This window comes from Hemiscyllium ocellatum, chromosome 9 (assembly GCF_020745735.1).
Source record: "Hemiscyllium ocellatum isolate sHemOce1 chromosome 9, sHemOce1.pat.X.cur, whole genome shotgun sequence".
Taxonomy (NCBI): domain Eukaryota; kingdom Metazoa; phylum Chordata; class Chondrichthyes; order Orectolobiformes; family Hemiscylliidae; genus Hemiscyllium; species Hemiscyllium ocellatum.
In genome coordinates this window covers 100,361,050-100,387,936 of record NC_083409.1, presented here as the reverse complement: position 1 = coordinate 100,387,936, position 26,887 = coordinate 100,361,050, and the positions used below count along the sequence as shown (strand labels likewise).

General features: G+C 41.3%; 1 long non-coding RNA gene across 1 annotated transcript; it reads right to left on the bottom strand.

Annotated features, from left to right (window-relative positions):
- Positions 1-11,378: 11,378 nt before the first annotated feature.
- Positions 11,379-26,622, bottom strand: LOC132819181 (uncharacterized). Its single transcript, XR_009645051.1, has 3 exons — positions 26,441-26,622; positions 24,170-24,262; positions 11,379-11,612 (listed from the first exon to the last, which is right to left on the bottom strand). It is a non-coding gene; the product is annotated as an uncharacterized LOC132819181 (long non-coding RNA).
- Between the last annotated feature and the right edge of the window lie 265 nt (positions 26,623-26,887).

Here is a 26,887-nt window from a genome sequence, read left to right as displayed (position 1 = left end):
CGGCTAATATTTAAGATAAAAGCAACTTATACCAGGTTTCATTAAGAATCACAAAGTAAGCTTATGGTATCAAATATCCTTGAACATGTGGCAAAACAGATTTTTACGAAAATGCAAATTCAGAAGACTCAAATTTAACAAATCCAAACACACACTAGTTCATTCACAGATTGGATGGACAAGACAGAGGTGAAAAATAGGATTCATTTTCAGAGTACTGCCGGTAGAATGTATCGGTAAAAAAGCACAAAGCTTCTGAATCAGAGTCCGAAACAAAATGGGAAGAATCACAGAATCTTTACAATGTGGAAGCAGGCCATTCAGCCCACCGAGTCTACACTGACCCTCCGAAGAGTATCTCACTCAGACTCAGTCCGCTACCCTATCCTTGCATTTCCCATGGCTAATCCAACAGCCTGCACATCTTTGGACAGTGGGAGGAAACCGGAGCCCCAGGAGGAAATCCACACAGACACGGGGAGAATGTGCAAACTCCACACAAAAATGAGATGACTTTTCTCACAGTTCCTTCTTTTGGTTTTTGCTGATTATATCATGCAATCCTCAATTTATGTAGCTGGTCAGTCACATCTAAGTCTTGTCTTGTATTAGAAGTCTTTGTCCTTTTTACAAAATATTTGAATGTTAATTGTTTTCAATTAAAAGGATAATGAGAGTGATTTCAACTGGTGGCCGGCTTGAACATCTGAGATGCAACTGTTTTTTCTCTCCTCTCAGTTTTGTGTCAAACAGTATTTAAACCAATCTGCCTGGTAGTTATTTTTCTTTTCCAAAGAAAATGGGATGCCAGTACAAAGTATGAAAATCCAAAAACACCATATGCTTCCACTTTTTGTGAGTTGTAAAAAAAATCCATACTTCCACTTTCTACTTCATATTTCTAAATAAATTATGCATAGTCCATTCATACCTCCACACCTTAGAGAGATGAAGCATCATTTTAAATGTGTTATGTTACAGGGGAAGCATGACATGTATGTAAATAAAACACACAATAAATTACATTTGTACACCCACAGCCGTTCTTCATAATATGATTTGTACAATTTGTTGTCATTTTTCTACTCAAATTTTCAACCTATGTTTACAAATATTTCCTCACATTCTTAAAACTGAGTCTGCAATTCTGTCAGGCGATGTGAACAATCCTAATGTGGAGTTGAAATGCCAATCAGCCATGATTGAATGGCGGAGTGGACTCGATGGGCCAAATGGCCTTACTTCCACTCCTATGTCTTATGGTCTTATGGTCTTAATATTATCAAGTTAAATTAACAAGCTTCATTGAAACGATCTTGCATTTTTAGACTTTAATTTTTTTCAACAAAAGCCAAAACATTATGGGTCCAGGGTTATTGTTTAACAGCTCAAACATAAAACTAGTGTCATCAGATCTTTGATAATCAGCATGGACATGACAGGCCAAATGGCCTCCCTTTGTCATATAAATGTTTATGAGTCAATGAAACTCATAGTGTTTATTTGGTGTCATAATGAACATTAACTTTAAAATGTTTAAGCATCAGCAACAATTCCAGAATCTCCTTTTCCTCGCACGTTCCTTCTGGGAAAAAAAAATGCTGGAAATCAGGCCCTGTTATTCCATGATTCATCTCAAATGTAAAATATGATTTATTTATTCTCTAAGATCACTATAGTGACCTGAGTGTGACCGTGACTTCAGTTAAAAGAAATTCACACCAGGTTTCGTCTATGAATAAGATATTGAGAATATTGGAGCTAGTCAGTCACTGATGCTATGACCAGTAGAGATAATGGAAAGTGAAATTCTACAAGAGTAACATTCTGAACAAGTTTATGACAGTGTTGTGACTAAATCTGAGACATATAGAGTTATAAAGGCAGAAGAGAATGCTCTGAAAAGGTAAGATGACTTGGAAAATGAGTAAAATGTTATGAGTCCCTCAGGAAATTCCAATGACATATCACCTTTTGCAACATTTAAGAGGCATTTGGATGGGTATATGAATAGGAAAGGTTTGGAGGGATATGGGCTGGGTGCTGGCAGGTGGGACTAAATTGGGTTGGGATATCTGGTCGGCATGGACGGGTTGGACTGAAGGGTCTGTTTCTGCATCTCTATGATTCTATGACCTAACTATTAGGAAAACAGGTTAGAATTTTTTTTATTGGTCAAAATTGCATTAAAATATGGTCAAATATTGCCAGATATGTCAGGAAACAGGGGAGAAAAACACCCACTGATTAAATTTGCACTTTTAATTCTGCTAACCCAACTTTGAAGAACTGTTCAGCAGGATCACAATGGATTGTATAGGCTCCTACCAAAAACCAATGGAATGGGAACCAATATTTTTTAACCCTTTACTGTTTCAGCAAGATTTCTCAAATGCATTTAGCTAAAAAAAATCAACAAGATTGCAATGGAAAACTTAGCTCAAGGGTTTGCAAGATATAGATTACCCAAAGAAATCCAATCAAGTCAAGGCTCAAATTTTTAGGTCATGACTATTCAAAGAAAGTAAACTAGTTTAGGAAATAGAGTAAATTACCTTGTCCTTTTATTGCCAATATTAACATTGGAAAGGTCGCATCCAATTGTGAAATGCATTAAATACACCCTATTGTCAAGAATGTCCTAATGATTGGGATAAAGAATTTCCTTGTTGTTGTTTTCCATTAGGGATGATCCTAATGACTCCACAGGATTCAATCATTTTGACCTGATATATGCACATGATGTTTTATCTACCACATACATGAAGGAAACCGAATGTTGTGAACCAAATGTACTTATGTAATATATGGTTGCTGTCAAACTCATTGTATATTTAAGATCAATATATTACTAATATCAATGTAACATTAAATAGTACTAAAATATTTGAGATAGGGAATGAAAATGCCTTTTAAGTATACACTTTCATTCTTCTTTGAGGGGAGTTAGAACGAAAGTTAAGGATTTCTACATATAAATAATCTTTAGAGTTTGGGTATTAGAATAGTGGTATATGAGATTGGTTACTTTTCTGAAGTGTTTAAAAATAACTACATCAAACAGTCCTTCTGGAACATTGTCAGAGAGCAGGGACACACACACAGTGTTGATGGAAGATTGTTATGACTGGAATAGTTTATGACAGGTGGCTAAACATAGATAAAGAGGAATAATTTCTCTAGATTTGAATAATTACAAAGTGATGGGGTTTGGGGATAGATTGAAACCATACTTTACTGTGTGCTTAAAGATTATTTTTGTAATTAAGTTCTATAACTAGATAACTTGGTTTTTTTTTTAGTCCATTTTTGTATAATACTTTTCTGTTATTTTGTTGAAGAAACTCTTGCATAATTATGTTTCTCAATGTTAATTTTTTTTAAAAAATGTCTAACAGGCCAGATTTCATTCTGAGATCTGTGTTGTTCAATCGTGACATCAGCAGAGATTGTGCCAATGTAAGACATCCAGATCTTGGTGCATGTGAGATACTTTGAAAGTTTGAATATAATGCAAAACATGGGAATACTGTATAATGTGATAATTGTTAGGACTTTAACAATAGGAATGTGTTGGATATATTCCAAAAATACAGAGGTCTTATTGTTTCACCAAGATTGTCAACTTGTCTCCCTTTATTTCTGTTATGTAGAACAAAGAGACTTCACCAGATTTATTCAATAAATGTAAAAATAACCTATTTATTTTAAAAAAACTTCTGCTCCTTTTTTTGAGCAACATGAAGAATTCCTCCTTATCCTTTCTCCATATTTTGGGAATGCCTGTTCAAATTTAAACATTTTCTCACAGGACTTTAGATTACGACTAGAACTTTCCTTATCAGAATGATCAGAATCAGGATCTGCAGACTCTTTCTTTTTAAACTGTGGCCTTTTCGGTTGATAGTCCCTAACTCACTTCTCTGTTTTTCCATTTGAAATTCTAGCTACAACTTCTTAAATGCTCCCTTCTTTCCTTTTTCCTTTCCCTTTCTGAATTTCTCTTTCTTTTTTCTTTCAATTGAAGTATTTTAAGTGCAACTTCACTTTCATGTTTTTTAAACTTCTTTTTGTATTTTAAACTGCTTTGACTCTAACTGGTTTCTCACTAATCCTAACAACCCACCACTTAGTGTGCCTAATTCCTGATGAAGGGCTTTTGCCTGAATCGTTGATTTTCCTGCTCTTTAGAAGCTGCCTGACCTGCTGTGCTTTTCTAGCACCACTCTCATCTTGATTCTAATCTGCAGCATCTGCAGTACCCACTTTTGCCTAGCTCCTTTAGGATCTCCATCAATCCCATATGCTGTGCCAACATGTTCATTAACTCTGCTTTCTGAACTTTATTTTAGGAAATCCCACATTTCACTCCTTGCCCAATTCTAGCTAAAACTTGATTAAGTTTTGTAAACCAGTCAGGGATACCTCCTCCATCTTTAAAACAAGAGTTTTAGTTACTTCCAATGCCAATTTAGTTTTATAATATGAGAGACCAAGTAATCTATTGTTCTATCTGCTACCAAATATTAATGCTGCTTGTCTAATCTTAGATTGTTTGCATCCAAACATCCCAAATGAACCCCCAATCTTTGAGCAACTCTGATCAGAGGAGGATGCTAGAAAACAAGTCACTTCATAAGCCATAGTAAAGATGTAGGTGTCTTATTTAGGCATTGAGATGGCCAACTTGTTTCTCTTTATTACTGTCATGTAAAACAAGAGACTTTATGCTGGTTTCTCCAATAAACTCCAAAATAACTTGTTTATTAAGAACAAGCTTAATCTTTAAACAAGGTTTATTAAATAAGATATTATCCAGCCTTAAACTATAGTTCCCTTAATCATGTCATACATATACACATTCATACATAGATAGGACAAGATACATAGATATGCAAAGGTTGTGACGATGTTGCAGCTTTGAAATTATTTTGTCCTTGTTTTTTTCTTTGAAGAGAGGTTTTAAGGCAGAGGGCATGAGTAGCTTACCAAGACCACGCGAGTAAACTGCGTGGGAGGCCTTGGGTTTCTTTTTTTAACAGCCTGAATGGCTGTGGCCAGTTCCAACAGATCAGGATTTCTGGGTTTTGGTTTCTCAGTAGCATCAGAAGCTGTTGAGACCACAACAAAGTTGAAAGCTTCAATGACTGTCTCCTGACTGCTGCTATCTCTGAATTTTCAGTTAATGCTTTTTTCCTCCTGGATTGGAGAACTGCATGTGAGAATCTGTGTCTCAATTTTCCTTTTTGCCGAGGGATGTGTTAATAGGACGTTACTATATTGGAACAGTTAATTAGCAATAGTTACTGTTTCTGTTGTTCTGTTAATAGAGTTGAATTATTCTAAGTTCCTCTTTCTTTGGTTGCATTTTACCTGCAGAGTTTAAATAAATTGTGTTTTGCTTAAAGTTGAGTAGTTTAACTAGTTGTATTGCACCCGGAGCAGCCTCTTCATGTTTACTTTAAAAATAATAAAAAAATAGAGTCTATGCTACCTTCTTAAAATATTTTTAGGGGGTCTGGTCTGTAATAAGGTACAACACATTTTGAAAACAAAGGCGAAAATAAATGAACCTCTTTAGGTCAAGGGTTCAAACCACAAGGTAAACAATTCAACTTCTCACATTTAGTTTCAAAAAGATCAAGTTGCTATCAGGTGCAGAATGATGGAAAGTCTTCAATTCAGGTGAAACACCATTTAGATCCAGGTCCTTAAATTGAGTACTAAGGTCAGCTTTCAGAGTTTATGGGGAGATTGGTTTGTGGAACCATCTCAGGTTCCCAGCAAATATTTCCTTGAGCTATTTCTACAGCTGTTTCTTTCAAGTGCTACAATTTATTCTCACTCACACATACACAGATTTTTCACTTCTGCTAACTTCCTTCCAATTGAACCACATCTTTGCGTGCCCTGCAACAGTAACTCTAGTTCAGAGGCTGTTGCTAGGCAACGTTTCAAAACAAATCAAGTTGCTTGTATAGCAATTCAGGCCATGAACATGACCTCTTATCCATGTTTTAAAAGCTTTGGGTTGTCTCCTTTCTAAAGTTATTTGCTTTTATGGTGAACAGCAAATAAGGCACAGTTCTCCTTTGCTTCTAACTTATTGTAAGAAATCACACGATAGAGCTTTGGCAACTCAGTAATGTGAAACTAGTTCCATTTTTGAGTTTGTGCTGATATATATTGAATAGGAGAACAATCAAGTAAAATTGCACAATGATATTGACAAATTGATGGAGTGAGCAGGTAGACGGCAGATGATGTTCAGTGCAGAGAAGTGTGAGGTGATTTATTTTGGTACAATGACTGTGGAGAGACAGTATAAAGTGAAGTTTAAAGGGCCCTTATGGTGCAGTTGTAGTGTCCCTACTGTTGACCTAGGAGGCCTGGATTCAAGTCCCACCTGCTCCAGAGGTTTATCATAAAATATTTGAACAAGTTTTAAAAATAACTAAAATGAAGGCTACTAAATGGTGTAGAAGAGCAAGAAGACCTGGGTGTATCTGTACATAAATTTACAAAGGTGGCAGAACAGTTAGACCGAGATGATAATAAAGTATACAGTATTCTAGGAGCAGACATTATGAGAGCAAGGAGGCTATGCTAAACTTATAAGACATTAGTTAGACCTCAGATGAAGTATGGTATACAGTGCTGAATATCCCACTATAGGATTGATGACAATGCATTGGACAGATTGCAGAAGCAGATTATAAAAATATTCCATGGATGAGAAACATCAGTTATCAGGATAATTTAGACAATTTGGGATGGCTTTCATTAGACAAGGCTATGCAGAGATTGGACAGAAGCTTTCAAAATCGTGAATTGCCTGGAGACAACAGATGGAGAGAAAATGTTCCTACTCAAAAAGGAACGAGAAGGGCTGAGAGGTGGCAAATGGAGTTTAATGCGGACAAGTGTGAGGTGATTCACTTTGGTCATAGTAAGCAGAATTCAAAGTACTGGGCTAATGGTAAGATTCTTGGTAGTGTAGATGAGCAGAGAGATCTTGGTGTCCAGGTGTCAAAGTTGCTACCCAGGTTGACAGGGTTGTTAAGAAGGCATACAGTGTTTTAGCTTTTATTAATAGAGGGATTGAGTTCCAGAACCTTGAGGTTATGCTACAGCTGTACAAAACTCTGGTGCGGTTGCACTTGGAGTATTGGGTACAGTTCTGGTCAATGCATTATAAGAAGGATGTGGAAGTTTGGAAAGGGTGCAGAGGAGATTTACTAGGATGTTGCCTGGTAAGGAGGGAAGGTCTTACGAGGAAAGGCTGAGGGACTTGAGGCTGTTTTCATTGGAGAGAAGAAGATTGAGAGGTGACTTAATACAGACATATAAGATAATCAGAGGGTTAGATAGGGTGGACAGGGAGAGCCTTTTTCCAAGTATGGTGACGGTGAGCACGAGGGGGCATAGCTTTAAATTGAGGGGTGATAGACATAGGACAAATGTCAGAGGTAGTTTCTTTATTCAGAGAGTAGTAAGGGTATGGAATGCTTTGCCTGCAACGGTAGTAGATTCGCCAACTTTAAGTACATTTAAGTCATCATTGGACAAGCATATGGACGTACATGGAATAGTGTAGGTTAGATGGGCTTCAGATTGGTATGACAGGTCAGCGCAACATCGAGAGCCGAAGGGCCTGTACTGCGCTGTAATGTTCCGTGTTCTATGTTCTATGTTAAGGCACAAATGTAAAAATGTCTAATGAAGAAACAAATGTGAGATGTGGAAAAAAACTTTTTTTCACAGAACTCAACTTGTGGAATTGTGGAGAGGATTGTTCATTTGAGGCATTCAAGAGGTGAATTCCTGATTTTTGAAATATAAACAGTGTTCAGGGATCAGGAGGGGGAGGGTGGAAGGTAAGAAACTGGCACTGAACCAAAATGTTCAGAGAACCCCAGTGTAGACATGATGGACTCTTGGCCTTGTTCTGTGTCATTACAATTCCATCACTCAGAGATCTGACAGCATCACCAATGAGGGCCGCTGTTGATAATACTGCAGGAAGAGAGAAAGGATGTCTCCATGCTGAGGTATTCCTGCAGGGAAGATTAGCTTTTCCTGCAGACCGTGCCACTCACAGACAGACAGACCTGGTGTTGAGGGGGCTCCTGTTGTGCTGTCATAGCTCAGGAGGTGGAGGGTGGACCGCAGCCATTGCTGACAGGGGGTCTCTCAGTTGGCCATGGAGCAACTGCAAAGAAGAGACCTCTCTGTCCAGTCAGAAGTCGCCTAGGGTTTAACCGGTACCCTTCCCATGCAGCAGTTGTTCCTTCTGTTGTCACTAATATCCCAACGAGGGCTGGAAATGTCCCTTAATGGGGCAATTAAATGACCAACCTTGGTCCTTGCCTCCAGTCAGCAGTTAGCCATACTAATGAGACTCTTGCCATTGAGAATATCTCATGGGTAAAAAAAATGTTGGCCCCCTTTCCCAGTGTCATTTTATGAGGTCTCTTGGTGAAAGATAGCATTGAAGCCAACCATTATTTGATCTTGTATTTATTTACAGAACTAAACATTACAAGCATATACCCCTTAACTTGGTAAATTCATTAAGTCTCTCGTTACAATTGCTCAATTGAAACTCTAATTAATGTCCACCACCTGCAGACATCAAATGAACTTCATATGCAAGTAACAACAAATAAACTAGTTTGTGTAGCAAAAAGAGGCAAGAGAAAGTCTTGCACTCTGTGTCACCACCACCAGCAACATTGCTTTATGCTCGCTCTATGAGAGTTTACTCTTTCTGACAATGGCAGATGAACTCTGCAGGACATTTCAGTACAAGTTCCAGTTGGCATGATGTTGCAAGCTTCAAGCCTTGTGAGATTGCAATCCAAACACTTTTAATCATTACTGTGAGTTGGAAACAAATTGCAAAGGCACCATTTGAACCATATGTCAAAAACGCACTCTAACTGAGGTCTTAGGGTTTATTTTTCAAATCCTTTACAATTGCTGTATATTTTACTGCATTTTTGTCATGTAAGCATCCCAAGATTCAAATAATGCATGTTCATTTGAGCTGGGCCATTCCATAAAAGCATTTATTTGTCAGTGTGAATTATGAGCTTGGAGAATGATTTATCAGATACAGTGTGTATTTATAAATGCATCTTTAATTGTGAAAGTTTATTATTGTACTTTGGATGGTTGTCAATAGATATGCAGGTAGCACCACTTGTGCGTCTGTGCTTTGACGACCAAACTGTTACTTTCCCATATTTGGTTCGGGTCCTATGTATGCTGTGCAGAGATGGGTTTCATTAATCCTTTCACTGTCTTCACTTCAAAGGAGAAGATTAAGTAAATGAAATTCTCCAGATCTCTTTCAAAGGATTTGAAATGTTCCACTGCCCATTAACCACTTGGCTGTACTTTATTCTCTCTCCCGGTTAACTGATATATTAGAATACAGTTTCATTTGAATGGCTGGGAATCTGGAAGCTTTTCACTCATGTCTGAAGTCAAGCAGGGGCTGCCCTCTCTTCTCTACCCTGTTATGCATTCTATAGGGGTTTTTATGCCCAGAACATCAGTAAGGACATAGGTATAATGTGGGATAACTATTCCTGCTAGTGGAGGCATTCCGATGCTTCCTGTACATACATAACATCACCATCTTCTGTTAAGGGTCTACAGTTAGAATGCTAACTGTTTAGCATCAGTGACCAGTTCAATCTAACATCAGGAAGCAAAGTAAATCAAGGCAAAGGCAAGACCATATCCTTTGGGGGACAAAGCAACTTAAATAAATACCTGGTTCAATTCATGTTAGAATGCAAGCTTCCAAATAATAAAAATAAATGATGAAAATTCATTGCGCTAGTGCTGGGCAATTGTGGAGAACCTCTTTTGAAGTATCCTTGTGTCTATTAAAGGCAGAGCTGAAAAATGTGTTGCTGGAAAAGCACAGCAGGTCAGGCAGCATCCAAGGAGCAGGAGAGTCGACGTTTCAGGCATAAGCCCTTCTTCAGGAATTCAATTCCTGAAGAAGGGCTTATGCCCAAAACATCGATTCTCCTGCTCCTTGGATGCTGCCTGACCTGCTGCACTTTTCCAGCAACACATTTTTCAGCTCTGATCTTCAGCATCTGCAGTCCTCACTTTCTCTATTAAAGGCAGCCCGCACAAAGTCAGACACCACCGTCCTCTCTTGTATCTCAAACCTAGTGGCCCATTCCCCCACAGTCCCTCTCTAGAGTCTGCCCACCCCACCCTCTGGAACTCCAGAACCAAACACAGCAGATGCTGGAAATCAGAAATTGCTGGAAAAACTCAGCAGCCTGGCAGCATCTGTGAAAAAAAAAGCAGTGTCAACCTTTCAGCTCCAGTGACCCTTCCTCAGAACTATTCAGCACAACCAATCGTTTTTTTAACAAATTATTATTCTTTTGGTGTGAGTGTCACCGGCTAGGTCAGAATTCATTGCCTGTTCTGAATTGCTCAGAGGGCAGTTACGAGTCAATCACATTGCTGCAGCTCTGGAAGCACAGCTAATTGAAAAGACCAGATAAGGATGGCACATTGAAAGACGTTAATGAACCAGATGCATTTTTTCTTACAACAAAACAGTTATAAAATGGTTGCCGCTTTGCTCGTTTTATATTTTAGATTTTTGTTAAATGCAAGTATTACTATTTAATGTGATAGGATTCAAACTTAACTGCCAAGACTTTGGCCTCCAGCCCCACAGTACTACTCCAGTGATATTGTCTTTACACCACTGTCTCCCCCATAGTTGTAGAGCAATGCCTGGCCACCATTCAAACCTAGATTGGGATGACATATCTGCCTCTCAAATGTATTTTATATCCACATGGGATAAGGGCATTGCTGGCTAGGGCAGAATTAATATAGTTATTAATTGTCCACAGGGCAATTTAAGCTGTGGATCTGGAATCACATATAGACCAGACCAGGTAAGGACAGCAGTTTCCTTCTTTAAAGGACATTAGTGAGCCAGATGAGTTTTTCTGCCAATTGAATCATTGTCATTATTACATTCTTAATTCCAAATTTTTATTGAATTCAAATTCCATCATCTATCATAGCAGAATTTGAACCCAGAACATTATCTGGATCTCTGGATTAATAATCCAGCAAAAATACCACTGACCATCACCTTCCATAGTCTGGTCAACAACCTTCTAAGGACAGGATTTCCTTCTGAGACAAGGGTAGACATTGTGGATGAAGTATCTGCAGGCAACCAGTATTGCGGTTGAAGAGGGGGTCCCAATCAGGTCTTATTTGGGTGATGGGAAGGGCTTGTCACCCACACTACCTCCTAAAATCCGAAACAAGAGACTTTTGAGAAACCAAATGAGACAAGATCACATGTCACTGGGAGATGATAGAAAAAAATGAATTGTATTGTACTTCTCTTGAATGTTACTGCATGTGTCATGAACATCTCAAAGCTCTTCACATCCAATCAATGTTTTGGAAACTGATGTTTTCAAGATACCAGCATTGCTCACAATAGCTCAATAGTCTTTACTAATCCTGCATGTTTCTATCTTCTTGTGTCCCTCTGTAATTGTCCCTAAGATGTGAAGAAGTACATTACTCCAGCCAATGCATATCTAAAACAAAACATGAAAAATATTGTTAAGTATTTTACATGAATATTTTTCAGAAGTATTCATCCAGTGCACTAATTTGAATATCCCTAGTGTAGTGCTCTGATAATTCTTAACAATTGTCAGTCTTTGTTGTGACGTTACAATGGATTTAAGAGGTGTATTTTGTCTTTTTTTTTGTGAAGAGAGGAAGGTTAATGAGTAGTCTGTTCTAAGCCAATAAGGCAAACAGTTTGTGAGACCTTGAGTATTTTTTTAAAGTTGGAACAACAGAAGCAGCCTGAAGGGGTGGGATTTAAGTTCCAACAGAAGCAGGATTTTAGTTTAGCTTTCAGTAGCTGGTGGGATTTGGAAGCTGTTATACATCTCTCCCTGATGCTCTGTCTGTCTGTCTGTCTGTCTGTCTCTCTCTCTCTCTCTCTCTGTCATTCATTCAGTTTTCTTTTGATATTCTTTCCTCCTGGACTGGAGAATGGCGTGTGAGACAGTCTATTTTCCTGAATGTGCCTTTGCCAAGGGTCTGTTCATGGCATGTTACTCTATTAGAACAGTTGCTGCTTCATATATAAATCATCTATTATTCTGTTAAGTCTCCTAATCGAGTGAAGTTATTCCAATTCTTTTTTTTTGTCTGTATTTTAAAAATAGTGCAAAAATAAAATGTGTTTTGCTTCACGCCTAGTGGTTTGACCAATCAAATTGCATCCAGAACACAATGCTTTACACCTGCCTTTAAAAATAAAAGAAGTTGGTGACAAGGCTATCTTCTTAACATATTTGGTGGGGGGGGGGGATTGGTATTTGGTCTGGTCCATATCCGTGTGACAAAATATAACTTCTGTTAAAGTTAATTATCAATTCCCGAGCATGATAACAAAATGTACTGAGGATTCAAGGGAGACCAGGAACACCAGTGGGGTATTAGAGATAGTCAGGAGGTGATCACTGGAAGAAGTACAGACAGTGCTAGAGTAACTCAGCAGGTCTGGAATCTTTCATGGAGATAGAAACAGAGATAACTGTATGACCTATAACATATCCTGTATGACTGCTTCCGACTTCTGAAATCTGATAATGTTGTTGTTTCTAATTAATAAATGGTACTAAGAGATATTTCTGTTTTAAAAGTCCATCCATTGGCATTAAACCAAAAAGGTCTCAAGACGTAGGCCACAACTGAACATACATATTGCAGTGGACTGTTTTAGACCATAAAACCATAAGATATAGGAGCAGAATTAGGCCATTCAGTCCATCGAGTCCACTCTGCTATTCAATCATGTCTATGTTGTTTCTGAACCCAAGTCTTTCAAGGTGAGAGGTGGAACATTCTTGCGGCAAGTACTTCACACAGAGGGTGGTGGGTGTTTGGAAGGCATTGCCAGCAGAGGTGGTAGAGGCAGGTATGGTAGATTCATTTAGGATGCGTCTGGACAGATGCAAGAATAGGTGGGGGCCAAAGGGAGACAAATGCTGAGGAATTGACCGACAGGTTTAGACAGTACATTTGGATCAGCTCAGGCTTGGAGGGCCAAAGAGCCCTGGGCTGTCAATTTTCTTTGTTCTTTGCTCTCTTACCTTCTCCCTTTAACCCTTGATCTTCTTACCAATCAGGAACTTATCTATCTCTTGTCTTAAATACAGTCAATGACTTGACGTCCACTGGCCTCAGTGGCAATGAGTCCCACAGATTAACCATGCTCTGGCTGAAGGAATTCCTCCCCATCTCAGATCTAAAGGGTCGTTCCTTCACTCTGAGGTTACATCCTCAGGTCCTTGTCTCTCCCGCTAGTGAAAACATCTTCTCCATGTTCGTTCTATCAAAGCCACTCAGTATTCTGCAAATTTCAATCAGATTCACCCTCAACCTTCTAAACTACATTGAGTACAGATTCAGAGTCTTCAATCGTATGACAAGCCCTTCATCCCAGGATCATTCTTAAAACTCCTCCAAAGCCAGAACATCCTTCCTTAGATACAGGATCCAAAACTACTCGTAATATTCCAAATGCAGTCTGACCACAGCTTTATACAGCCTCAGCAACACATTCCTGCTGTTGTATTCTTGCCCTCTTGAAATCCATGCCAACATTGCATTTACCTTCCTAACAGCCGACTGAACCTGCATGTTAGCCTTGAGAGATTCCTGAACTCAAACTCCTTAGTTCATTTGTGCCTCAGATTTCTGACGTCTTTCCCCATTTATAAATAGTTTAACCTCTATTCTTTCGATCAAAGTGCATAACCTCAATTTCACTCACATTGCATTCCATCTATCACTTCGTTGCCCCCTCTCCTAGCCTGCGCAAGTCCTTCAGCAGTCTCTCCACTTCTCAACACTACCTGTCCCTCCACCTATCTTTGTGCCGCGTGCAAAATTTAGCAACAATGCCCTCAGATCCTTCATCCAAATTGTTAATGAATAACGTGAATAGTTGTGGTCCCAACACAGAGGCCTGTGAAGTTCCACTAGTCAATGACTGCCTTCCTGAGAAGGATCCCCTTTATGCTACCTTCTGCCTTCTGCGAGTCAGCCAATACTCTATCCATGCCACTACCTTGCCCCTAACGCCTTGGGCTCTCATCTTATTTAGCAGCCTCCTGTGCAGCACCTTGTCAAAGGCCTTCTGGAAATCACGTGGATCATGTCCACTGGCTCTCCTTGTTCAAAATCTCCTCAAAGAATTCTAACAGATTTGTCAGGCATGACCTGCCCTTGATGAAGCCGTGCTGATTCAGTCCTATTTTATCATGCAGTTTCAAGTACTCCGCAATCTCATACTTAATAATGGACTCTAAAATCTTATCAACAATCTAACCAGCCTATAGTTTCCTGTTTTCTGCCTCTTCCACTTCACAAACAAAGGGTGTTACGTGAGCCATTTTCCAGTCCTCTGAGGCCCTCCATGGCTTCAGTGATTTCTGAAAAATCATAATCAATGCCTCAAATAACAAAAGGGTGAATTTTAGAATGTATCTAGCTGTAGGCAACACAATGTGACCTTCTAAAATGCAAAACAGTGCTTCCTGCCTCAACAGACATCAGAATAGGAACGATTCATGTTGACAATTACAGCATTTAAAAAATCGGTTTCTCAACTAAATGAGAATTTTAGACCAAAACTTGCATGAATCTTCTTTCACAACTGAAAGCTGACTCATCAGTCTGAACCAGACACTTGTCAGTGCAGACTTGATAGGCCGAAGGGCTTCTTTTGCATTGTATGATTCCTATACAAGGTGAACAAATACCATGCTGATTGTTCAACCATCTTACTGGGTCGAACTCGAAGAACAAGAATTCCAGAAACCACATTGTGAGAGGAATTGTGACAAAGGAAAGACAAAAGGGAAAATGGAATAAAGGAACAAATTACCACTCTCTAAAGGGAGTGTCAGGCAAAACATGCTGAGATACACCTCTGGTGAGGAATGAAGGGCTTTCTCGTCCTTCCAAAGACATCGATTATTCAGCATTAGAACCCAGACTTCAAATGTTAATCTCTTCATTTCAATAATAAGAAGCTCAAACAATGAGCCCCAATGGTCTATGGTTGACAATAATTGAAACTGTCTCATTATCAGGATTTCCTTGCTTCATCTGTGCTGGTTTCAGTTGTGAAATCTGTGACTAGAACATAGGACATTGAAAAGTACAGCACAGAACAGGCCCTTTGGCCCACAATGTTGTGCCGAGATTTAATCCTGATGTAAAATATAGTAACTTAACCTACACACCCCTCAACTCACTGCTATCCATGTGCATGTCGAGCAGTCGTTTAAATGTCCCCAATGACTCTGCTTCCACCACCTCAGCTGGCAACGCATTCCATGCATTCACAACTCTCTGTGTAAAGTACCTTCCTCTGATGTCTCCTTTCTGCCTTCCTCCTAATATCTTCAAACTATGACTTCTCATACCAGTCAATCCTGCTTTGGGGAAAAGTCTCTGGCTATTGACTCTATCTATTCCTCTCATTATTTTGTTCACCTCGATCAGGTCTCCTCTCTTCCTCCTTCTCTCCACAGAAAAAAGTCTGAGCTTATTCAACCTTTCTTCATAAGGCAAGCCCTCCAGTCCAGGCAGCATCCTGGTAAACCTTCTTTGCACCCTTTCCAAAGCCTCTGTATCTTTCCCATAGTAGGCGACCAGAACTAGACACAATATTCCAAGTGTGGTCTCACCAGGGACTTGTAGAGCTGCAGCAAAACCTCATGGCTCTTAAACTCAATCCCCCCTGTTAATGTAAGTCAAAACACCATATGCTTTCTGAACAAACATATCCACTTGGGTGGCAACTTTGAGGGATGTATGTATTTGCACACCAAGATCCCTCTGTTCCTCCACACTGCCAAGAATCCTGTCTTTAATCCTATATTCAGCATTGGAGTTCGACCTTCCAAAATGCATCACTTCTCATTTATCCACGTTGAACTCCATCTGCAATTTCTTAGCCCAGCTCTGCATCCTGTCTATGTCGTGCTGCAGCCTGCAGTAGCCCTCTATGCTATCGATGACACCTCCAACCTTTGTGTCATCTGCGAATTTACTAACCCTCAACCTTCTCATCCATGTCATTTATAAAAACTACAAAGAGCAGAGGCCCAAGAACAGAGCCCTGGGGGACCCCACTCAACACTGTCCTCTAGGCAGAATACTTTCCATCTACAACCACTCTCTGCCTTCTGTCAGCCAGCCAATTCTGAATCCAGATAGCCAATCTCCTTGTATCCCATACCTTCTGACTTTATGAATGAGCCTACCATGGGGAGCCCTATCAAATGCCTTGCTGAAGTCCATATACACCACATCTACTGCTCAACCATCATCAACCTGTCTTGACGCCTCCTCAAAGAATTCAATAAGATTTGTGAGGCATGACCTGCCCCTCCCAAAGCCATGCTGTCTGCCTTTAATCACACTATGCTTTGCCAAATAGTCAGAAATCCTATCCCTCAGAATTCTTTCCAAAACTTTGCTGACCAATTTCACCCTTTTTATTTCTAAGGAACTTTCAATAATAAATTGCAGTAAAACTGATCTTTAAGTTGCTTAAATAAGAAGTCTGAAATGTTGCTCTGCTTTAACTGGAATTCCAAAGTTAATGTCAAGTCTACTCGAGTTATATTCATTTACAGTTCACTGATCATGTGATGGGCAGGTCGGGTGTTGTGGCACACTGCTCAGAAAAGGTGACAAATGACTCAGGAAATTGACAGAGGATTGGCTTTACATCAGCAGCAGATAAAATAATATCCATTACTAAGCTACAGGAAATTTACAAATCTGTTCTTCAGTAAGAATATGATTTGGAGAAGGTGCAGTCATTTGCAGGAAGCTTTCAAGCTAAGGCCCTCACTGCCCTCTAAGTGAAAGATCCTTCAACCTTTACATGATGACTGTGAGCTCTACCTCACCATCAACTCTCTTGATGCCTCTGCCATCAGCGATTTGTCACATTGCTTATCTGACATTCCCTACTTGACGATCAGATTAGATATTGAGATGACTTATGCTAAGTCTTTGCTGTCTGCCATAAATGCTGTCCCCAAGACATTGACTCCATCATCTCTTTGGCCAAAGCTTGAGCTTTAATAGACCATTAGTGTAATATGCGATCCAGAAATGAGCTTCCAACTACATGTTCATACCATCACCAACATTGCAAGTTTCCACCTCTGTAACATCACTCAGTTAGAGTCATAGAGTCACAGAGTCATAGAGATGTGCAGCATGGAAACAGACCCTTTGGTCCAACCCGTCCATGCTGACCAGATATCCCAACCAAATCTAGCCCCATCTGCTAGCACCTGGTCCATATTCCTCCAAACCCTTCCTATTCATATAGCCATCCAGATGCCTTTTAAATGTTGTAATTGTACTAGCCTCCACCACTTCCTCTGGCAGCTCATTCCATACCCATTCCACCCTCTAAGTGAAAACGTTGCCTTTTAGGTCTCTTATATATATTTCCCCTCTCGCCCTAAACCTATGCCCTCTAGTTCTGGACTCCCCCACCCCAGGGAAAACACTTTGTCTATTTAACTTATTCATGCCCCTTGTGATTTTTAAAATCTCTTTGAGGTCACCCCTCAGCCTCCGATGCTCTAGGGAAAACAGCCCCAACCTATTCAGCCTCTCCCTATAGCTCAAATCCTCCAACCCTGGCAACATCCTTATAAATCTTTTCTGATCCCTTTCAAGATTCACAACATCTTTCAGATAGGAAGGAGACCATAATTGCACGCAATATTCCAACAGTGGCCTAACCAATGTCCTGTACAGCCGCAACATGACCTCTCAACTCCTGTACTCAATACCCTGACCAATAAAGGAAAGCATACCAAACGCCTCCTTCACTATCCTATCTACCTGTGACTCCACTTTCAAGGAGCTATGAACCTGCACGCCAAGGTCTTTTTGTTCAGCAACACTCCCTAGGACCTTACCATTAAGTGTATAAGTCCTGCTAAGATTTGCTTTCCCAAAATGCAGCATCTCGGATTTATCTAAATTAAACTTCATCTGCCACTTCTCAGCCCATTGGCTCATCTGATTAAGATCCCATTGTAATCTGAGGTAACCTACTTTGCTGTCCACTACACCTCCAATTTTGGTGTCACCTGCAAACTTACTAACTGTACCCCTTATGCTGACATCCAAATCATTTATATAAGTGATGAAAAGTAGTGGAGCCAAAACCGATCCTTGTGGCACTCCACTGGTCACAGGTCTCCAGTCTGAAAAACAACCCTCCACCACTACCACCCTCTGTCTTCTATGTTTGAGCTAGTTCTGTATCCAAATGGCTGGTTTTCCCTGTATTCCGTGAGATCAAACCTTGCTCACCATCTCCCATGGGGAACCTTGTCAAACACCTTACTGAAGTCCATATAGATCACATCTACCACTCTCATCAATCAATCCTCTTTGTTACTTCTTCATAAAATTCAATCAAGTTTGTGAAACATGATTTCCCACGTACAAAGCCATGTTGATTATCCCTAATCAGTCCTTGCCTTCCCAAATATATGTATATCCTGTCCCTCAGGATTCCCTCCAACAACTTGCCCACCACCGACATCAGACTCACTTGTCTATAGTTTCCTGGCTTCTCCTTACTACCCTTCTTAAACAGTGGCACCAAATTAGCCAACCTCCAGCCTTCCGGCATCTCAACTGTGATTATCGATGATACAAATATCTCAGCAAGAAGCCCAGCAATCACTTCCCTAACTTCCCACAGAGTTCTAGGGTATACCTGATCAGGTCCTGGGAATTTATCCACTTTTATGCATTTCAGGACATCCATCACTTCTTCCTCTGTAACATGGATATTTTTCAAGAGATGTACAACACAGAAATAGATCCTTAGGTCCAACTCATCCATGCTGACCAGATATCACAACCTAATCTAGTCCCACTTACCAGCACCTGGCTGATATCCCTCCAAACCCTTCCTAATCACATAACTATCCTTTTAAATGTTGCAATTGTAGCAGCCTCCACCACTTCCTCTGGCAGCTTATTCCATCCACACACCACCCTCTGTGTGAAAACATTGCCCCTAGGGTCTCTTTCATATCTTTCCCCTCTCACCCTAAACCTATGCCCTCTAGTTCTGGACTCCCCAACCCCAGGGAAAACACTTTGTCTATTTATCCAATCCATGGTCCTCATGATTTTATAAACCTCTATGAGGTCACCTCTCAGCCTCCGATGCTCCAGGGAAAACAGCCCCAGCCTGTTCAGCCTCTCCCTATAGCTCAAACCCTCCAACCCTGGCAACATCCTTGTAAATCTTTTCTGATCCCTTTAAAGTTTCACAATCTCCTTCTGACAGGCAGGAGTCGAGAGTGTGGTGCTGCAAAAGCACAGCAGGTCAGGCAGCATCCGAGGAGCAGGAAAATTGATATTTTGGGCAGAAGCCCTTCATCAGGCATGAGGCTTGTGGGTCGGGACTGAGAAATAAATGGGTGGGGGTGGGGTTTGAGGGAAGGTAGCTCAGGAAGCGATAGGTGGATGAAGGTGAGAGAGAAGGTAATAGGTCAGAGGGGGGATTAATGGACAGATCAAGAGGATAGTGCCAAGTTGGAGGCTTGAGACTGGGATAATGTGGGAGGAGGGGAAATGAGGAAGCTGTTGAAATCCACATTTATCTCATGTGGTTGCGTGGTCCCAAGATGGAATATGAGGCGTCCCTCCTTCAGGCGTCGAGTGGTAAGGGTTTGGTGATAGAGGAGGCGCAGGACCTGCATGTGCTTGATGGAGTGGGAGTTGAAGTGTTCAGCTACGGGGCGGTGGGGTTGGTTGGTGTGGGTGTCCCAGAGATGTTCTGAAATGATCCGCAAGACGGCGTCTTGTCTTCCCAATGTAGAGGAGGCGACACCGAATGCAACGGATGCAGTAGATGACATTGGTAGAGGTACAAGTAAATTTCTGATGGATGTGGAAGAATCCCTTGGGGCCTTGGACGGAGGTGAGGGGAGTGGTGTGAGTGCAGATTTTGCACTCCCTGCAGTGGCAGGGAAAGGTGCCAGGAGTGGGGTGTGGGCTGGTGGGGGTGTGGACTTGATGAGGAAGTCATGGACGGAATGGTCTTTTCAGAACTCTAATAGGGATGGGAAGAGAAGTGGTGGGGTCTGTTTGGAGGTGGCAGAGTGGCGGAGAATGATGCAATGTATGTGGAGGTTTGTGGGGTGAAAGGTAAGGACCGGGGGGGGGGTTCTTTCTCTGTTTTGTTGGGAGATGTGGGGTTCAAGGGCGGTGGGTGCATGAAGTGGAGGAGATGCGCTGGTGGACATCGTCAACCACGTGGAAAGGGAAGTTACGAACATGGGAGAAGGAGGTCATCTGGGACTTCTGAGGTGGAATTGGTCATCCTAGGAACAGATGCAGTGGAGGCGGAGGATCTGGGGATAAGGGATGGAGTTTTACAGGAAATAGGGTGGCAAGAGGTGTAGTCTAGGTAGGTGTGGGAGTCGGTGGGCTTGTAGCATATATCTGTGGTTAGTCAGTCGCCAGAGACGGTGATGGAGTGGTCCATGAAAGGATGGTAGGTGGGGTAGATTTCCAAGATGGCCCAGGTGAATTTGAGGTTGGGGTGGAAGGTGTTGGTAAAGTTGATGAAGTGTTCAAACTCTCATGGGAGCACGAGGCGTCACAGATACAATCATTGATGTAGCGGAGGAAGAGGTGGGGGATGGTGTCGGTGTAACTGCAGAAAATGGACTGTTCCACATATCCAACAAACAGGCAGGCATAGCTGGGTCCCATGTGGTGCCCATTGCTACCTCATGGTTTGGACCAGAGGATTGCAAACAATATTCCAAAAGTGGTCTAACCAATGTCCTGTACAGCCGCAACATGATCTCCCAACTCCAATACCCAAAACTCTGACCAATAAAGGAAAGCATACCAAACGCCTTCTTGACTATCCTATCTACCTGCAACTCTGCTTTGAAGGAGCTCTGAATCTGCACTTCAAGGTCTCTTTATTTAGCAACACTCCCTCGGATCTTACCATTAAGTGTATAAGTTCTGCTAAGATTTGCTTTCGAAAAATGCAGCACCTCGCATTTATCTAAATTAAACTTCACCTGCCACTCCTCAGCCCATTGGCCCATCTGATCACGATTCCGTTCTAATCTGAGGCAACCATCTTAGCTGTCCATTACACCTCCAATTTTGGTTTCATCTGCAAACTTACTAACTATACCTCTTATGCCCATATCCAAATCATTTATGTAAATGATGAAAAGTAGTGGACCCAGCACCGATCCTTGTGGCACTCCACTCGTCAAAGGCCTCCAGTCTGAAAAACAACCCTCCACCACCATCCTCTGTCTTCTACCTTTGAGCCAGTTCTGTATCCAAATGGCTGGTTCTCCCTGTATCCCATGAGATCTAACCTTGCTAATCAGTCTGCCATGAGCAAACCTGTTGAACGCTTTACTGAAGTCCATATAGATCATGTCTACCGCCCTGCCCTCATCTATCCTTTTTGTTACTTCTTCAAAAAATTCAATCAAGTTTGTGAGACATGATTTTCCACGCACAAAGCCATGTTGACTATCCCCAATCAATCCTTGCCTTTCCAAATACATGTGCACCCTGTCCCTCAGGATTCTCTCCATCAACTTGCCCATCACTGACATCAGGCTCACTGGTCTACAGTTCCCTGGCTTGTCCTTACCACCTTTTTAAATAGTGGCACCACGTTAGTCAACCTCCAGTCTTCTGGCACCTTACCATCCTCAGCTCAACTCACCTACTGCTGAAAACCTCACCCATGCTAGTTTTGACTGTCCTGGATGACTTCCCATGTTTCATCCTACCTCAAATTGAGCTCATCCAAAATTCGTCAGCACGTGTCTTAAATCACATCAAGAACCATTCACGCACTCACACATATCCTCGCTGGGCTACAGTCACTCTTGGTCGACTGAATGCTAATAACATTGTTGAGTCAGCTAGATTTCAGTAGTATTGGAATCACTTTGGAAAATATATTCATTCCCTAACTGTGTGAAGCAGTTAAAGATCATGGGTCATAGTGGTAGTGTCCTTGCCCCTGGACTAGGAGTCAAAGAGTGTGGTGCTGGAAAAGCACAGCCAGTCAGGCAGCATCCAAGGAGCAGGAGAATTGACATTTCGGACATAAGTCCTTCATCAGGAACAGCGTCATTCCTGATGAAGGGCTTACGTCTGAAACATCGACTCTCCTGCTCTATCGATGCTGCCTGACAGGCTGTGCTTTTCCAGCACCACACTCTTCAGCTCTAATCTCCAGCATCTTCAGTCTTCACTCCCTCTTGGACTAGAAGCTCCAGGTTCTAGTCCCACATGAGGACCTCATGGCCACAGAGATTTATAATAATGTGACCAAATGGGTTGAGTCTCAATCTCTTAAATGTTTCCAATATGCATATTGAATTGGAGTAGCAATGTTCCTTGGTCAGCTCTAACTCTGTAGTAGCTGCAGTGCAATAGCCTCCCCACATTAAAGGACTTAACACAGGTACTTGCCAATTGAAAATGACATCCTCATTCTAAGTAATTACCACATGTGGTAATTGGTGAAAAACTTCTTTGCAATACACAAACTGGACAGACAAATCAATGCATATTCCTGTGCAAAGTATAACTCATCCAAATCTTCCTCACATATATATCTTGCCTTATCCTGAACATTTAAGCTTTAAGATAAATGACATAAGAAATAGATGTGACACAGAAAGTTTTCAAGAGTTCTTGTGTGCCACATTCACATGGAATTGAAATGACAGAATCTTGAAGAACCAAATGGTTGTTGAAGTAACTGCACAGAGGCCAGTATCCTCTAACCAAGTCACCCTTTATTTACATGTGCATAGAGTCAGCCCCTGAAATGAAGAGACTTTGAATCCCCTGTTTATATCTGTCAGCCAAGGCTCCCTTAATGGCCCAAGTTAACAACCCCAATCAAGGATCTCATAGTCAATAAGATCCAACTGATTTCAATCACTACAGTTTTGTCAGTGTTTGGGTAGTTAATAAATCTGTAATAAACACAGAGGCATTATACTGCTTGGTTCTGTGACCTTCCATAGTCTTCCATTCTGAAAGTTATAAGGGAGATGCAGAGTAAGGGCAGTCAATGGTTGCATTGTTTTTAAAAAGCCCATTTCCTGAAACAAATCCTTCGAGGGCATGGAGATTTAGGATAATGGCAGATTGATGCAACCTTTAATTGTTCTTTGTGAAAAGGAGTTAGAAAAGGAAGCCTGTTGGGGTGTGAACAACTGGAGCTGTTGATTGTGAATTATTTGGGCTCAATCACTTTTGGGTTTGATGCATCACACAGAAATTTTTAATTGTTCATTCAAAGTTTGATTTGTTTGAAAAATATGGGTCTTCGAAACTGCAGATGGAGTTAGCCTGGTGACATAGGCATATGGGAGATACTGAGATCTTGAAAGTAACTGTTTGCACCAAAGTGAGCAGCCCAGCATTGAACTTTCTCAGGGTGAGCAGTGCTCTTATGTACGAGTCTGACTGAATACAGAACACATTGAACCAATGAATGGTGCAGCGCACTTTGGCATCATTTAATAAATCAGATGTGTTCCAGCTCCCTGAAAGATTGAGTCTTTCCATTCTACTTTATGAACCAGAGGTAGGTTTTGAGCAGGTTTGAAAGAATCGATAAGGTTAGGTAAAAAGAATAGTTGCAACAAGAAATGAAATAGATCCATAACTGCAGTTATGTTTTCAGTCTGATAGGCATTGTCTGAAATTGTGGTGACCCAGATTCAGCTATGACCTCCAAAGAGAAGTTGGGTATAGATTTGAAAAGGGTCATTGACCGGGCATTTCTGAATGTATTTTTCCCAAATGCAAAAAATACTATTCTGGTTAATGGAGGGGAAAGGAGGAGTTAGGAGGAAGAACCAGATACCTTTTATCAAACTGAATTAACAGCAGTTCACCTGTTCAGACTGAAGCTTCTCAGTGCATCTTAAACTCTTTAAGGCTGAATTAGAAATGGATTTTATTAAAGGAAATCATTGATTACAACCTGGCTTGATATTTGTCTCAGTGCAGTTAACAGGGGATCCAGTTCGCTGGCCGAAATAATGGAAGCAGGTATAGCATCAGGTGGGTTATCAGACTGAAACAGAGACAGAAAAAATTAACAATGAACTGCAGATGCTGGAAATCAGACACAAAAACAGAAATTGCTGGAAAAACTCAGCAGGTCTGGCAGCATCTGTGGAGAGAAAGACAATGTGTTAATGTTAATGGTCTATTGATCCTCTTTCAGAACTGAATGAATGATCTTTGAACGAGTTTTTTTTAATTGTTACGAATATGTTACATTGACAAAAACAATAAATACAATGAAAAGCTTTTCTCATGTGCCACGACTGACTGTAGCTCAGAAAGGTTTGATCTATATGATAAAGGTGGGGGAGTGCAGGAGGATACAATAGGGGAGGGTAGAGCCCAGAAACAGCAAGCGAGAACAATGGTTGGGCAGACTAACCAGGACAGACTTAATTTTTGTTCTCTCCCTCAGGAACTGCTTCTTTCCATCCGTTATTAGACTGATGAATGGGCTCTCTAGCATTAAAAATGCTGATCTCACCTAGCACACACCCTGAGCAATATAACATGTATGTCTCTGTCTATTTGCAGCTTCTGATCTGTGTACCCTTATTATGATCTGCCTGCACTGCTTGTAAACAAAGCTTTTCACTGTACTTCCATTCATGTGACAATCAATCAATCTCCATCTATCATTTGCTCCTACACCCCCAACTAATTTTCAGCATTTGGACAAACCTTTTCATCGCTACAGTCAGTTCTAAAGGAGGGTCACTGGAATGTTAGCTGTTTTCTGTCTCCACAGATTTTGCAGGAGCTAATGAGTTTCTCCAACATCTCCTGTTTTTGAAAATAAGAGATGTTACTGTGGTGAGATTTCCTGTTCCTTGTGTCCTTCCAGTTCCAGGACATGGATCAGGATTCCCCAACCACCAGTAACTCTAAATGTGTTGGCTGTACTATTCTAAGCTCTATGTTCTATGCCCAGGGGCCTTCTCGTGGCAATGTGGTTATGTCCCTAACCCTAGTCTGGGAGGCCCAGGTTCAAGAGCTCCAGAAGTGAGTGTGTAATAGCATCTCTGAACGGGTTGATTCAAATGCAAATTAATAAACAGAATTAATAAAAATACTGTCTTCCCCTCCCCACCTAGGTTCGGCTTTGTGGTCGGGGGGGGGGGGGGGGGGGTGAGGGAGTGTGAGTTGTAAATCTTTCTCAGACAGTCCCTGAGCTCTGTGCGCATACAGAGACAGACAGTCCCCTCCCCTCCTTTCTGATTCTGTCTGGGGGAGGGCGACTTTGAGAGCGGCAGCAGGTATTTAGCTGCTGCCTGGAAGAGGGGGTGGGTCTGTGTGTGTGGACAGACTGTACCACCCGTGCAGAGGACAGTGCGAGGTACCCAGATGTGTCACTGTGTACTGAGGGAGTGTCAGCCCCAGTGTTGCATCCTGGCTGAAGGATTGGAGAGGGCTGCGGTTTCCAGACTATCAGCTTCTCTCTCCCTCTCTCTCTCTCTCTCTGCGGATCAGAAACAAAGGAAATAAATCTGCAACCTGATGATGCGATCTCTATTCCAGAATTGACATCAGGGAAATTGAGCTGGATTTTCGAAAAAAAAAATGAGCTGGTCTTTTGCTTTGCACTAGAATCGGGAGGCTTGGAGGCAGATTTTTTTGTTTGTTTGTTTTGAACGTTTTGATTTCTCATGCTGCTTGCGCCCATGCTGTGGATTTTCCAATGAGCCTGGACAACGCTGTCTCTCCTCGTGTAAGTAGCCTTTCTTCTTTGCTCGGTCCTCTCTCTGGGCAACAACAAAAAATGCACCGCTCTTCAAACCTTCCAGCATCCCAAACTTACCCTTAATGCTGCTTAATGTTGCAACTTTATCTATTTCTCGGCTTCTGTTCGAAGAGCCGAGAGGAGATGATTGAGGGAGATTTGCACAGAAGTTGCAATGACAGTGCTTCAGTTCCCAGTTTAAAACAGGCACCCTGTTGCCTTTTCTCTCTCACACACACTGGCATTCTGCTGTAGAAACGGCGAGGGGTGGGGTTAAATCTGTGTCTGTGTGTCTAAACCTCTCCCTTTGTATGTGCCTGTGTGCTTCTCTATGCGCCTATACTGTTTCCATGAGCAATGCCTGGCATATTAAGTGGAATTAAGGAGCAGGTCGAACTGAGTGAGACAGCTAAAATACCACAAGAGGTTCACCGGGTGGAAAAAGAAGCTTCAGATGTCGCTTACCGACGACGGCAAACAGCTCCAACAGCGAGATTAAAGAGGCGCCGATTATTTTTGGCATTTTTTAAGAGAAAGGCGTAACATTGCCAAGGTGATGTCAGGCAGCAGTGCCACATGGTGTCTCTTCATTTTAACACCTGCTGTTTTCCAAGGGTATGCTCTAGAAAAGAAGCATTTATATAACGTCTTTCACCACCCCATGAGTCCCTCTTCACAGCCACTTAATGTACTTCTGAGGATGTTGCTTCTGTCGGAATTACGGTAGCAATTTGCACATATGATTTGAAGATGCCGTCTAATCTAAAAACTCTGTTATCTCACTTTTTAGATTAGAATCAATCTAAACATCATGGCATAGACAGAGAACACAGGGGGCCAATACCTTCAACATATTGTCTAGCTATCACCATTGTTAACAGCTAACCTGAGAATGCAAGTTAAAAAAAGGTT